Raw genomic sequence first — 15,000 nt, 5'->3', positions numbered from 1 at the left:
TTACAGAGAGAGACCTAGTACATATTAACAGGGTAATTTTAATTGTATTAAATCATATGTCTGTCATTTGAGCACTTCAGAAATGGCAATCCGCTTCAGATCATCTCTCTCTCTCTTTTCAAGTAGGTATTCACTTTTCTTAAAGGAGCAATCCTGTCTGTAAGATTGGTAGATGTTTTGTTTTTAAAGGTAAAATAAACCATTGGCTCTCCTCATCTGACTTCCTGTATAACAGGCCATAGAATTTCATCCTTACTCCTCCAAGTTCAATAACTTGTCTTGGACCATACTCACAAGACTTATAACTATAGGATCCACTTCTGTAGTCCTTTATGTAAGCAAAATTCCTAAGAAGTAATCATGCAGAGTGGTGATATAAACACCACTCTCATTGGCTCTCATTCTCTGCTGGTCTTGACTCTGGTCTCTTTTTACATGTGTTGTCTGGAAATAGGCTCATATTTCTGAAGGAGGGAGGCTCTCATTTCAGTGCTGGTAAATCCTGCACATGATTTATTTGGATTTCAACACAGAACCGGAAAGTCGGTTGGATGCAAAGGGCTATGTTCACCCTTCTGAATTAGGCTTTCATTACAGGCTTGGATAGACATGGAGCTTCACTAGAGCACTTGTTTCTCCTCTCCCCTCCAACATTACCTTTATGACCAGGTGGTCAATGTAGGATTGGGCCCCAGGACAGGATACCCTAGTACAGCACAGCTCATGAGCTGTTATGGGCAACCTTAATAAACTTGCTAGACATAATTCTAATATTCTGTAACATTTAATAGCAAAGTGCTTTCAGTTGATTTCTTAACCATTCTATAGAAAGGCTGTAATTCTGTTCCACTCTATAGACAGGATGTGATTCCCTATTGAATTCTATAGTCCCTCTCTTAGAATGATCACACTAAATAAAATCCTGCAGTATTGTTCAATGAATTGAGATGATCTATACACTTCATCCATAAAAAGCAATGTAGCACTATTGGTGAGTATTTCTAAGGTATACACAGTGGATTTAAACATGAAAATCTGAGTGCTACAATAAGCTATATGTAAATCCAGGGCCTATACCTGCAAAAGCTTTGGGCAAGATGAAGTGGCTTTTTAAGTTAATGGATCTATGCAAACTTTACCTTGACTGTGGGTCTAGCCCATATATTTCAGTATGTTTGCACCAAGCAGTAGGCCCCCATCCCACTATTTTGGAGGACTGAACCTTCAGTTACTAACTGAGTAGGTGTTCTTTGTCCATACAAAGTATGGTTCAAGTGGTACAATCTGGAGATCCAAGTTTGGATTCTGGTTTTTTGCAAATGAAGACAGTAATTTTGGTCTCATTATAGCTCTGCCTGTACACAAAATGAAACAAGCACACCTTCTCACACAGTTGGTAATCTCTGCTTTAGGTGCCTGGCTTGTACTAATGTGAGTGTTGGCCTGTTAGGGAAGGTGCACTAGATCCAAGAACACTGTGCAACCCAACCTTGAGGCACCTAAGCTTGCTATACAATGGCTGCAGTGAGGTAGGTGCTTCAGAAAAGTGAGACCAAGAACCTGCATGCTGAGAGATGGGCCACTTAGAGCTAATTAACAGAGAACTCTGGAACTCAAAGCCTGAAGGTATGTCTGAAAGTCCCCCATCTCTGGAGCCTGAACACCTGAGTCAGGGCTGCAAGCTGGTGTCTCCATCCATTCAGAATCCTCTCCAGAAGGCAGGTACCTAAAGTTACTCTTTGTAATAACTAAGCAAAGTTCACTGTTTTCCTTTTTAAACCAGTGATGGTATTGTTCATATTAATATACAGTAGCTTAGTGGTTAGAGCAGTTGCCCAGGAAGACCTGGATTTAATTTCATCCTCAGCACATAGGGTTTCAAATCCACATTTCTGGTCTCCTACTAGGGCACCTATACATATGATGGACATGTAATTAGCACACATCGGAGCAGAGGTCCATCACATGGATAGGTGCTCTAGTAGGAGACCAGAAATGTGGATTTGAAAACCCATGTGCTAATTAGCACACATCGGTGCAGACTCAATCAAGTTTGCTGGAGTGTGCTAATTAGTACACTCCAGCAGCCTCCATGTTGTATATTCAGTGAGATGTCACCGCACTATAAACTAACCTGGGCTGGGCTGAAGCTATGCCCCTGTATAGAGAGGAATGTAAACTTCCTGGGCCCAGAAGAAGAGCAAGTAAGCAGAAGCATGACTTCGTAGCTTTGTAATTGGGGCATTCAGTTTGGAGGCCCTGTGTTCTCATGCCTCTGCCTAGGTTTGTTTATGCATTTTACAGTTCCTGGATGACAACAAAAATAATCACGAGAGAAGGGACTAGAATCCAGGACCCTCTCTCCCAGCTGAGAGCTCTAACTCCTAAATTAGTCAGGCCACTTCAGTTGTAGTGCTACTCTTGCAGAGCTAAATGTTGATGAACCCTAAGATATGTTAAATGACTGAAGAAATTCATAGGACAGAAGTAAAAATAAACAGAAGCCAAAAATGTAGAAAAAGCCTTAAGTTCATGAATGGCTCTTTATCTCTCCTCCTCTATATTTTACTTCCCGTAAAATATTTCAGCAGCTTTATACAAACATTCCAGTTTTACTTAGTTGGGGACAAGGAAGTGCTGTACAGTAACAGTTATTGGGGGGAAAAATGTTCTGTGCTATGTTGGTCTTGGACTTCCGTAAAGTATTTTTGTTCCAGATGTTAAACTGTTATTTTTTCAGAAGCCTTGTTAAGTTGCCAGAACATTAGATTTTTTGAAGGATTTTCCAAACCCCAGCTGATTATCACAACACACAGGAATCCAAACTCAGTTTTGGCTTAGAAGCATCTCAGCAGCTGCAAAAAACGTGTGAAGGCACAGGTTCACAAAACTATCCTCCAATGCCCTTATAAGGTAAAACAGTAAGTAAGTGAATTCTATTTTGTTGCCTGGTATAACACTGGGATTCACGTCAGCCATTGAGTAACATGCACTAAATGTCATAAACTGTTTACAGCAGAAATGTAACTTCAATGCACTCTGTATTTTAAATGGTTGCAAGTCCCTTGAGTAGAACTGTACTATTTTTTATATTACAAAAATTTGAAGGTGGAAAAATTACATTAGGGTCATATTAAGAATCTATATTGATTCCAAGAAAGGATAGCCCAGTCAAAATTTAGATGGAAATACAGAGCCACCCATTGGCTTGTTGTTTCCAGGTGTTAGAGCATGCAGTGGTCTGTGGTGCCTGCAGAACTTGGCAGAGATCACACATTACTACTTGATTTAAAGTAATGTAGTGGGATATTTTCCTATTTAGTTCCCAGTATAGCAGAAACTTTTGTGCCCCAGCACATTACAGTTCCTTCATTGACATTCCTTCAGTCCTTTGATCTAATCTGCATGGAATAAATTCTGTTATGCTGTTGTTTGTCCATTGAGATTGGACCAACACCATCTCAGTGAAAGTCCATGGGAAACTTTGCTACAAAAGCAATAAATGTGTACAAGTAACTGATTCCCACCCCCTGTCTCTGCTGCTTTGTGCATCTCCTTTTTTGCCTGTTTGCTGTAATCTCGAACCTGGGGTCCTGGCCTTGATAGTACAGCTGCTCATTTCAGTCAGCCACCCCATGGCTAGCCACCCAGGTTAGTTTAAGCTCATGTGAAGCCTCCAGCAAGGCCTAACCTTCCACCCTGTCACTGGAATGGTCTGCTGGGGTCCGCTGACCCTCCACTTCCCACACGTGAACAGGAAGCATCTGGGCAACAGGACTCAATCTGATTCTTGCTTGCTGTTGTCCCTGGTTTGTACCAGTCGCTGACTCCACTCTCGGTTTGATCTTGCTTTTCAACCTGGCTTGCTGTCTGATGGTGCTCTTTGCCCGACCTCCTGGGTTTCTGATTTGACTTGTTCCTAAACCCTGGTCTTGGATTGACCGCCTAGCTTTCTGACCTGGCTTGTCCCTGGATTCTGCTCACACTTCCTGAGCCCAGTTGTCATGCTGATCCCTGAGTAGATCCAGACCGGGCCACCCATGATCCAGCATGAGATTTGCTTGATAGGACAAAAATTACAGAAAAGACAAACATTTCTGTGAATCTCTGTCTCCATGACTTGCTGGACTTCCCTGCCTCATTTCTTCTGCTGTGAAAGGTTGTCATCCTGCACAAACAGAAGCTTCTGGCTGTCCTCCTGTTAAAGGCAGCACTCAGCTTAGTGTGTTCAAATTCCTCTTTCTAACCACAGACCATTTTTTAGAGGTAAAGACTGCCAGCCAAGTCAGGGTGCTATGTTGTACCAAGGCAGTCTAACAGTGAGCCAAGTAGAGCTGCTGCTTGAGGCCTTCCCAGCAGTGTTCTCCTTGTGGAATGTGGGTGATCCCAGAATTAGTAATATAATGATGGGTGGGCAACCGGGGCATAAGCCCTGGGATATGCCTAATGGAGAGGTACTAGAATGGCGCCTCACCCTCCCTTCCCCTCTCTTCCCTTGTACTCTGCACCCTCCCTGAAGTGGCTGTGGCATGGAATTGCAGCAGCTTGTAGTAGAGGAACAGCATTTCGAGCAGGGGTGGGCAAAATGTGGCCCGGGGGCCGGATGCAGCCTGCCAGGCCATTCTATCCAGCCCGCGGGGCCTCTAAAAAATTTAGAAAATTAATATTAATCTGCCCTGGGCTGCCTGTCATGTGGCCCTCGATGGCTTGTCGAAACTCAGTAAGCAGCCCTCTGCCCAAAATAATTGCCCGCCCCTGATCTAGAGCTACACTGTAGCTGGAGGACATGTCACCTTTTTTTGTGCTGAAAACAGGGACCCCAAAGATGGGTATCTTAAGGTCAAAATCTACAGTTCCCAGTGAAAATGATCATACATGTAAAAGCACAAATTCACCAAGTGAATACAAATAACTTATTATTTGTGGGGCACAGAAGCCCTTGTCAAGATTTGGGCCCTGGGGTGGGTGGGTGGGGGGGTGTGAGTGAAAGACTGTACAAATATTTCAAAATAATAATTTACACTCCTTTCTTGAGACCCTGTTATTTCAGTCTGGGTTGTATATTAGAAAGAGCTGTAAATATGTAAGGTATACAAGTGGAGAGGAGGAACATCTTCGGTGTGACTGTTACTTTAGTGCAGTCTAACAGTTTACTACATTGGCATAAATAAAAGGAGATTTAGGCCCAGTCCCCTTACTCAAATTAGATAATCTTCAATAAAGCATCTAATCGATATCACTGGTGATTAACCTATGTCCCCTGTAGACTTCCTTAATTATGCTCTCCACAAATCACCATTTACATTTCAAGCCAGTCAAAAAAGTCTTGTCCCTAGTTTACATAAGATTAATCAAAGTGTAACTATTTTGTTTTAGATATACCATTATTCTAATCAAGTGAAAATAACCAAAGAAAATAAATCAGTTATCAAATCAAGATATTAAAGTTCAATTGTATTTCTTTCCAGACTCGATAGAGCTGTTGGAATGCATGCAGTTCAACTTTCCTTTATGATATAATAGTTTAAAAGAGATCAGGGTACATTTTACCATAGTGTCTAGCAATGTGAGTTTATTCAGACCTTTTGGCAGACAGTTCTGCACACTCTAGCTAAAACTGTGAATCATCCATTGTTGGCTGATTCCACTCTAGTTGCTAAGAGATCTGTCAAGTGCATACTGAGGCTTAATTCTACATTTGCTCTAAGAAGGGCTAAATGTATTAAATTGGAAGATGTCACATCCTTCCTAAACAAGTAATTAAGGCGTTGCTGTGATCCTGTCTGATGGAGAAGGGAGGAGGCTGTTACCAGATGGAAGACTTAACTGGTTAAAATTGGTCTCCTCTGTCTGAGTACACTAGACATTGCATGCAGGTTTTTCATAACTTGGTACATAATGGAAAGGGAATAATTTTACTTGGTGAAATACTTATCCTTCCATAAGCCTCTTAAAATGATCTCAAACTTCTGCATGAAGCATAATTTTTGTATTGTAAACACAATATATCATGTAGCTCTGGTGCCATTTGCTCACTATTCTACAATTTAGTGTTCTCATTTTTAAGCACATTAGTAGAAGAAACAGGCCAGTTACTTGTTGTGTCACTTGTCTTTTATGGCAACTTATTTAGAACCCTGGGGTCTGTCCTAAGTAGCTCCAAGCCTCACAAACGTGTCTGCTACAACCCCCTGGGAGAAAACAATTATGCATCTTTTAATCCCACAGGCTTGTAACAAACTGAGTAAAACAGCTATTTTCTTGCATGTGTGGGAAGGACTTTTGGGAAATAATTTAAAATGATACTTTAAAAAAATCTTTAATCAACATTTTAAAACTGTTTATTTGTAAAAACAGGCTGCTCTTTCATACTTGCATTGTGCAATGGTCTGGGAAGAGAGTACCATAATGTTCCATTAGACTCACTACCCTCTTCTTCCCCTACAGTCAGTGAGAAATAAAAACCTTTGAGTCATAGTTTGGCAGCCTGTCTTCAGTGACGTTCAGACTATCCCGCTCCCACTGACTTAGGCCAAAACTTACATTGGTTGCAGTAAAAGTGGTCTGGGCCCACTGTATACTGAGCAAATGTATACTCTACATAGATTTATACAGTCAGGAGGAGCCATTATCTTCAGGCAGTGGGGGTCAACCTTTGGCCTGCTATAAATTAGCCCTGCATCCTTTCTGAGTGCCACTTCAGTCCCATTCCCCTGTCTAATCTGCTGCTTTGGATTCTGCTCTCTGCCCTGTACTCCCTGCCCAATTCGCTGTTCTCCTTCCTGCTTCCTGTCCTACCTGAAACTGTGCTGCCTGCCCCTTCTTCAGTCTGCCACATGCCACATGCAGAGGTTGTCTGTGCCACTTGTGGCACACATGCTGCAGGTTGGCCACCTCTGTTTTAGGGTATTTCTGGACTGTTGGGAATAGCATGGTGCTGACCCATCTAGGCCTTCCTGATTGCACACTTCAAACATAGAAATAGGCCAGCAAGGCTGCTCTGGCCCACTGTCAAGCATACCAGACACTGAGATCTTGTGCATGGGCAGTCAGTTTTTCTATGATTCCTCCTACTTGCCTGTACCAAGTATATATCTTTTAGATATTTTAATATCTTTCAGTATTTTGGAAGACTGCTTATTCCCCATCTAGCATGTAGGGCCATGTTGTCTGGTTTGCCAGGCTCCCCACAGGTTCAGAAATGTAGCAGCAGGGAGTGGCAATTAATGCTCCCATCATTGTCCCATTGCCCAGCGGGCTGGATGACATGACTCCACAGCACAGATGGCCTATGGGCCAGGGGTTGAGCACCCCTGCAATACAGAACCCTTCAGCAGCCAAAATGCCCAGGAAACCAGGCTCCCTTTCTTTTCACTTCTGCCTGTTCTTCTTGTCTCAGTTAGTAGTGTCTGAAAGACTTATACAAGTATGCAAATGTGGAGGGAAGTCCCAAAAACGTCCGCTAACATCTTTGAAAAAGTGGATCTTGTAATGAGCCTTTGCCCTCCAAGTTTCCAGCGCAGTTCTTAAAATCATTATTCTTCTATTCATTAATATATACTGACACACATGAACACATGATGCATACACTATCTACACACTCACTATACATACATACATGTAGTGTATATGTGTGTGTGTTTGTGTACAGATACATACACTTATGTGTATATATAGTGCATATATATGTATGCATGTACTATATATACACATAAGTGTATACAGTACTAAATATATATTATCCCTATCAATACAGTTCGTGTGTGTGTGTGTGTGTGTGTGTGTGTGTGTACACACAAATAATCAAACTGTACTGATAGGGTTAATATATATTTAATACTATATATTTTTACTATATACACTTATGTGTATATATAGTGCATATACTATATATACACATGATAAGTATATATGCTTATATACTTATGATATATATGCACTTATATGTACTATATATATATATATCATTGAACAGTACTGATAGGGTTAATATATATAATATATAAACTACATGTAATATATATTATCCTTATATATACATATATAGGTTTGTGTATGTGTGGTGAAGATGCTTTTCTGTGGTTGTACCAATTAGCATGTGTCCAATTGAATAGCATGCTCAGACTGCTACGAAAGTTTGAAAATCTGCTGTGGAATGAAATCTAGATGGTGTTGGAGGTAATTGCTTGCAAGTATGGCTCTTCATAGCAGCAGGCAAATGAGCAATAAAGTTAGCAAGAATATGGGAACTATTTGAACTTTCTTGCTGAATGTGGCCAAATGATGGGAATGGGGAAGAAAATATTGTCTCTAGTTACTCCACAAGAAAGCGGGAGGGAGTATATTTTCTTTTTCATAGACTCTTTGTGTAAGATGCACTCATTATCTAAGAGCTATCCAGTTGACATAGATAAGTGATATGCGCTGTCACACTTGAGAGCCTGCAGTGCCACACTGCAGTGTAGCCCAGTGATTCTGGAAACAGTCTAGCTAAGTTACCCTACTGAGTAGTTAGGAAGCTTGGGCATCCCTTCCATATTGCTCACTTAGAGTTAGTTCAGGTATCTCCACATCAGTAATCCTCAACCCAGCACATGGGCCACATGTTACCCATGAAACCCTCGGACACTGTGCCACCGGAAATTAAACAGTTAAGACCAAGGTTGACAGAGAACAAAGTACAGTGTTACCCACAACCTGTTGCTGCTTATTTTAGTTGTCCCTGAGCCAACAAAAGTTGGGGGCAACTTCTCCTCAATTTACTAACATGTTCAGTGCAAACATAATATGTACTTATTGGCTTGTGTGGGCTGGACTGAGGGCCCTTCTAGATTGTGCAGGTAAAGATGTGATCAGATCTGATATGTGATCCACTCAATTGCACCTCCTCCCATGCCACACATGTATAGCGGGAGGTGTGATTGTGGGATCCAGCATCAGATCTTAGTATGTCTTACTGCCAGCACAGAGGGAGCCTTTTTGCACCTGCAAGTAAAAAGCACCTGCAGCTGCAAGCCCTATAGATAACTGGACTCTCAACCACAGCAGTGCCCCAGGGCTGCCAGAGTGGAGAATCCCAATCTACAGGATTCTCAGTCCTAGCAGCTGCTGCTGGGACAGAGACCTGTAAATTGTGGGATTATTGGTCCCAGCAGCTGTGGGGTGCTTCTGGGGCTGAATTCCCTTAGCTGTGGGACTCCCAGTCCCCAGCTACACGTGCACATTGAAGCTGGATAGTAACCAACTATAGAGTTACTGCACATTTTTGAGTTCTAACTTTATAGGTGGTTGGACCTTTTCATGGCATGATAGTTACTTTACACATGTAGCTGGTCTGAATTAATTGCACAATTAACCAAATATGCATACATCCAGGAAATGAACCTAGGTTTTCCACATGGCAGGCAAGATTGCTACTACTGAACCACAACAGCAGGTCAGCTGTAGATATATGGATCCAGAGCAGATGGAAGAGTTGGGCAGCCTTCCTCCTTCGTACTCCTGCCTAGGCATACATATCAAAAGTCTGGGCAACCTCTCACACACGCACCATGATCCAGAAGGATCAACGGTTGCCTACTATTAACCAGTTAATTGCATAATACATATCACATGTAGAGAGGGCCTGATGAGTACTTTGAAGGATTAAGCCTTCTCTGCAATAGCAGTGGCTATATGTACCACTCAGCTGTGAATGGTATACCTCATGCTGTTTCAGTAGTGACACCTTTGGACAGGTGGTGGTGATCATTGAGTCTGATAAGGTTCTCAGGAAGTGTCACTCCGATGGAGCGAGGATGCATCAAAAGGAAGCTGGGTACTCGTCATTCATCACTGAATTGAAGAATCACCTATCAGAGGAGAATGACAAAAACAGAGAAGATAGCTTAAATGTTACTGTTTTCACAAATTAGCTTCCTAACACAAAACTTGCTTTGTACCTGAAGCAGAATTCTACAAGTTATATAGACTTCCAGATTTTCTTACAACATTTCTTTTTGGAATGGAGTCTTGAAGCAACAATATGTCATGTTAGTTCCACAGGTTGAATGATTTTGCTAGTATTCAGTGATGTTATAATTTCCATTTAGTGTAATTTTATAAATCACAACATTTCCTTTTATTTTCTACACTATGGTAAAATTGCATAGTAAAATACCGAGAAAGGAAAAGCTATTAGGATAACTATAAAGGAATACTTGAGTCCACAGTATACTTGGATAGTGTTTCAGCAGACATGCTCTGTATTCCCACATGAGTCTGGAAAATGAACTTCTATTGCATTCTGTCTGTCAGCTACTCTGTTGTTGTTTGCTCTATGGCTTAAACGGGTTCAGACTGTCCTGTGACACAGGTGGAAGTTTTAAACTGTGAATCTGCTGGAAAGATTGCAGAGGAACTGCTTCTCAAAAGCAGTTTTGGATGGCAGTCTGATGGCAAAAAGATCTGGTAAGGAAAGACAAAACTCAGATTCTAGAATATAATCTGACAGAATTGTCACCAACAGTTCTTTGAAATGTTCTGATTTGCATGTAATCAAACACTGACATGGGGCATTCTGAGATGCAGGAGGCACAATTAAGCAATGTAGGACATTGAGTTTGCTTACTACAATACTGTATTTCTTTGAAATGTCAGAACTGGCTTTTCTTCTTCAAAGTAGCTTATACTGAATAACATTTCTGTTTAACACATTACATTTAATGAGCATTTAAAATCCTTAGAATTAACTGAACTAGAAACTAGTTTGACTATACATGATAAACTTCTATTTTGGGAAAGAGGAACTGTGTACATTAGAAAGTAGTAGGTTATTTAAGACATTTACTTTTCCATGATTGGCTAGTTAAGTCTCCTGAAAAGGCAGATAGTAAACTTAATGTAAATTGTTAACTGAAGGAAGAAAGTTTACAAAGCACAACTCTCATTAAAGGAACATTAACAGGTTATCTCATACTGAAAAAACTCTTTGCCACTCAACACATTTTGGTTAAAGCGGATTTTTAAAGAGAGATCTTTACTATGCAAGCCTTTTTTATTTCTCTCTCTCTCTCTCTCTCTGTATATCAATCGACTATCTTAGAATTTGCAAAACTTTGTTTCTCTTAAATGGAGCTATATCTTGTAAAGAATGCTTTAATTTAGATTACTATTTTTGGGGTAAAATTCTGATTCCACTGAAATGAAAGGGAGTCTTGCCTTTGACTTTAATGGAGTCCTGATTTTGCTGTCTGCCTTCTGTAGATAATACTGTGAGAACATATCACTTAGATACTAAGTTTACTTCCAAGCTACAGGTTTGGTTTTCCTAATTCATAGCCACAATTAAGAATTCTCTTAATAGTTTAGACAGCAGTTGCAGATAGTAAAAACATCATTGTCTTTTGTGATTTAGGAGTAATTGTGACTGCAAATTAAAACAAGTGATCTCTGCAAAAATGACAGCTCTGGAGCACACTAATCTTGGGCTCCAGGATTTTAAACTTAAACCAACCATTCTTACTTATCACCTAATATTAAAAGTATTGTATGACCCTGTATTGCATGACCTTTTGCATATTTGACTCAGTCTTTTCTGACCTTCTGTGCTTATTTCTATAATGCAGAGATTGTTTGTAATTTTTATATGTAAATATCATGCATGGCATTAGCTTAAGCTAATTGAAATGCAGGCAAGACCTAGTGGATTCTCTTGATTACTGCTTTGCTGAGATATTACTCAGTCCTTATCACACAAATTAGAGCTTTGTAGAATTTTCTCTTCTAGAGAACAGATGTGTTGGGAGTTAAAACTGATTAATAATACAAATATTTACTAAGTTCCCATTAATGAGATAGGCGGTGCTTCCTAGCCACCATTATGTTGCTTATACTTGACACATAGTGTATCTTAGAGAAGAACGATGCCCTACATTGTAGAGTTAGATGTAGAATTAAATTACATGTCAAAGTACACTGCTTTGTTATTTATAGTAAAGAATATGTATGTTTTATGTTGGATTTAGACAAAGTCATGAAAAGGAATGACTTTTTCAACACATGAAATGGATAGTGTAATGTGGAAAACAGGAGACAGAGACTTAAAATTATCAGAAAGGATGCCATTTATCAAAATTGCACAGTTGTCCTCATGAGGAAATAGGCTGCTGGAGACCTGGTCTCAGAATGCTGACCTCCATGCCTACTTGCTTGACTCCCTTTCCCTTTTCTTAAATTGGTGTGGTCCCATTACATGAGAATTTCTCATGTAGCAAACCTTTCGTTGCTGTCTCCTCTTTCCAGACAACTAAACTAGGCTGTAGATTGGGATAAAAACAAGAGAAAAAATCCAGTATTTTTCCAGAGTTCTCTTCTTTTTTTTTTTTGCCAGTAGGATGGTACATGTACTTGAGGTTAGTCCTTTGTCAGTGCAAAAGATGCTAAAGACCTTAATGGATTTTTTGTTCTTTTTCTTTTTCTTTTCTTTTTTTTTTTAATAACCTTTCAGTGGTTCCAGTAGCAAAACAGCTAGTCTCAAACTAAAAGCTGTGGGATGGTTAGGTCTGTTTCGTTATTTTCTTTCAGAAGTCTTCCATTTCCTTACCTTTTATTTTGGGTTTATTGGGCACATCTACACATGTATACACATATAAACAAGTACTTAACCTGAATTACTGCACAGTAGTGCCAACTAACGGCTTTTGTGTGACGCTGACCGTGCAGTAGCCCAAGACTACTGTGCAGTAGCGTTGCATCAGTTTCTGCCACATGAGGCTACTGTGCAGTAGTCTTGGGCTACTGCACAGTCAGCATCTCATGTAGACGTGGTCATTGTCACTTTTGTAAATGAATACTGTCATAACAAAAGTTTATTCACTTTAACCCCTCACCTTACAGTGTGTTGCAGTTCTACTCAGGCATCAATACAAATATGCTGGTTATTTTGTGATATTTGGGCAAGTGATTCATGAATCCTTTCAGGATATTAAACTCAGAAATATACTTTCAGTGAGACTTATATGACACACTAAAAATTAAACTGAGAGGTTGTCATATTGTTTAAATGGTGCTGTTTATAAATGTGACCTGTGCCTGGTTACTGTTATATGCTTTGTCCTATTTTTTAAATATTGTATGTATGTGCTTATGTTTTAATGTCAAAGGCAAATTTTCTAAAGTGAACTCTTGAACCTTATAGACAACTCACACGGAAAAAGGGTTAGAGAAACTGTAAACACTGGAAAAAGCAGCTTCAGATCATATTATAGTTAAACTCTGCATTTCAATTTTGCTTCTGCTTGTTGTTGCTACATCTGTTCCAGCATACATCCTGTTGAAGTTTCAGGGAGAAAATAGAGGTCCTTTTTCAAAGCTGTTGCTGTTGGCTTGCCAGTTTTGCAGGCGGCTGTCTGAACACTTGGTTAGTTTGCAAGAAGAGGGTACTTCAGATGCCAAGCTTTCCACTTATTAAAAATGTCTAACTACATACAGAATGTACTAATTGCTGTATTTTTCCATGTGTTCCTCTAAATCTTAGTACACACCTCTTTCTTCTTATATTACTTATATTAAGCTTCAGTCATTTGGGAAGCGCAAGTGCCTTTAAAAAGCAGCTTTCAAGTTTGACTCTCTTTAGCTTCCTTTGATTGAGGAAAAAGGCACAGGATTTGAAGGAGGATGAAGTGCAAAAAGGTCTTGCCTAACTGCTCATGTCCATAGCAAATTTGTTAACTGACAGTGTTATGTTATATGATATATTCAGTTTGAAGTGACGAGTTAGCTTTGTATTTCATTGTTTGTCAAAGAAATTACTTCTGGTTTACTTTTTTCTACCATGAAATATTGGCTTGGACTCCATAAATGTTTTTGTGTATATTTAAAGGTTTCTTTTAACACTTAGTGTCACTGATCCATTGTAACCATACCTTATCAAGATGGGTCCTTCTTTAACTAGGTAATGGAATCTAATCTGAGTTAAACAAGGGGACAGGGTATTTATTATCCCCTGCTTTAGTATTTATAGTTACTATACTAGATGCTTCAAATATTGATCCACTCTGAATTAAATGAGATGAACGAGCTCTTCTTCATGAAGCTATTTGTTAGGTTGACTAAGATACTCGATTAGTGCATTTTCTATTCTTAGTCCTATAAAGTGAAGACAGAGTAAATGGATACTTGCAGTTGAAAATCCTGTTATCAAATGCACTTGATGTAAATAAATTAGAGTCTCTTTGCTGCCTGGGCTATTGGTCTTTTACTCCTAACTGAATCCTTTTGGCAACACTACTGTGTATTTTGTTAGCTAGCCTGAATTGTATTGCCAGAGCAGCCGTTTTTCCCAAAGCTCTTCTTTTTGCATCATTACTGTATAACTTATGTAAACAGGGTGTACATTTTTGTGTTTGTCTGTCTGTCTCTGTCATGCCTAGATGAGCTATAAAGGTTTGAGTCAGCTACTGCCTCAAGATAGAGACACTGCTTCAGTCTTAGCAAAGACTAAGACTGCACTGCACTGACATAATATACATCCTTTTGCATGATCATATCTGTTAATATTAAGCTTTGGGCTCTTATCACCGGAGGAAAGGAAAACATGTAGTAGGCAAAATTTTCCACAAAAATGTATTTTAGGCCACTGTTAAACAGCAAGGAAATGACCACAAGAGATGCCTCGTTAGCTTACAATCCCATATCAGTCAAGTGCTGTGGGGGTTGAAGCAGACATTGCCTGTATTCTGCTATAAAAAAATTTATGGCAGCACAGAGTGAAAGCAAATAGACTCTCTACTTTTTGTTGCACCACAGATGCACAGATTTGTGACCATGACAGAAGGCAATGATAATTTGTGCCGCTTTATTTCAGTGGATGTCTATTTGCTTATGAGGGGAGAGTACAGGTAGTCCAAAGCTGCCTGTGCTCTCCAGCTGCCTGCTCCCAGAGCTTGGGGGTCCCAATCTTGTGCACCTCAGGAATTCCCAGGCAGAATCGGACCACTCATACTCTTGTAGCACCTGTCC

General features: G+C 40.0%; 1 protein-coding gene across 1 annotated transcript in view; it reads left to right on the top strand.

Annotated features, from left to right (window-relative positions):
- The first annotated feature begins 10,378 nt into the window (after nt 1-10,378).
- The window catches only part of DDAH1 (dimethylarginine dimethylaminohydrolase 1), a 59,489-nt gene continuing 54,867 nt past the window's right edge, over nt 10,379-15,000 (top strand). Inside the window, exon 1 of the mRNA XM_006033854.3 lies at nt 10,379-10,449. The gene's annotated coding sequence lies outside the window, so the exon portion shown is untranslated. The remainder of the gene's footprint in view (nt 10,450-15,000) is intronic.

The sequence above is a fragment of the Alligator sinensis genome, unplaced genomic scaffold (assembly GCF_000455745.1).
Source record: "Alligator sinensis unplaced genomic scaffold, ASM45574v1 scaffold32_2, whole genome shotgun sequence".
Lineage (NCBI taxonomy): Eukaryota > Metazoa > Chordata > Crocodylia > Alligatoridae > Alligator > Alligator sinensis.
The sequence above is the reverse complement of the archived record's forward strand: the minus strand, read 5'-3'. Positions and strand labels throughout refer to the sequence as shown.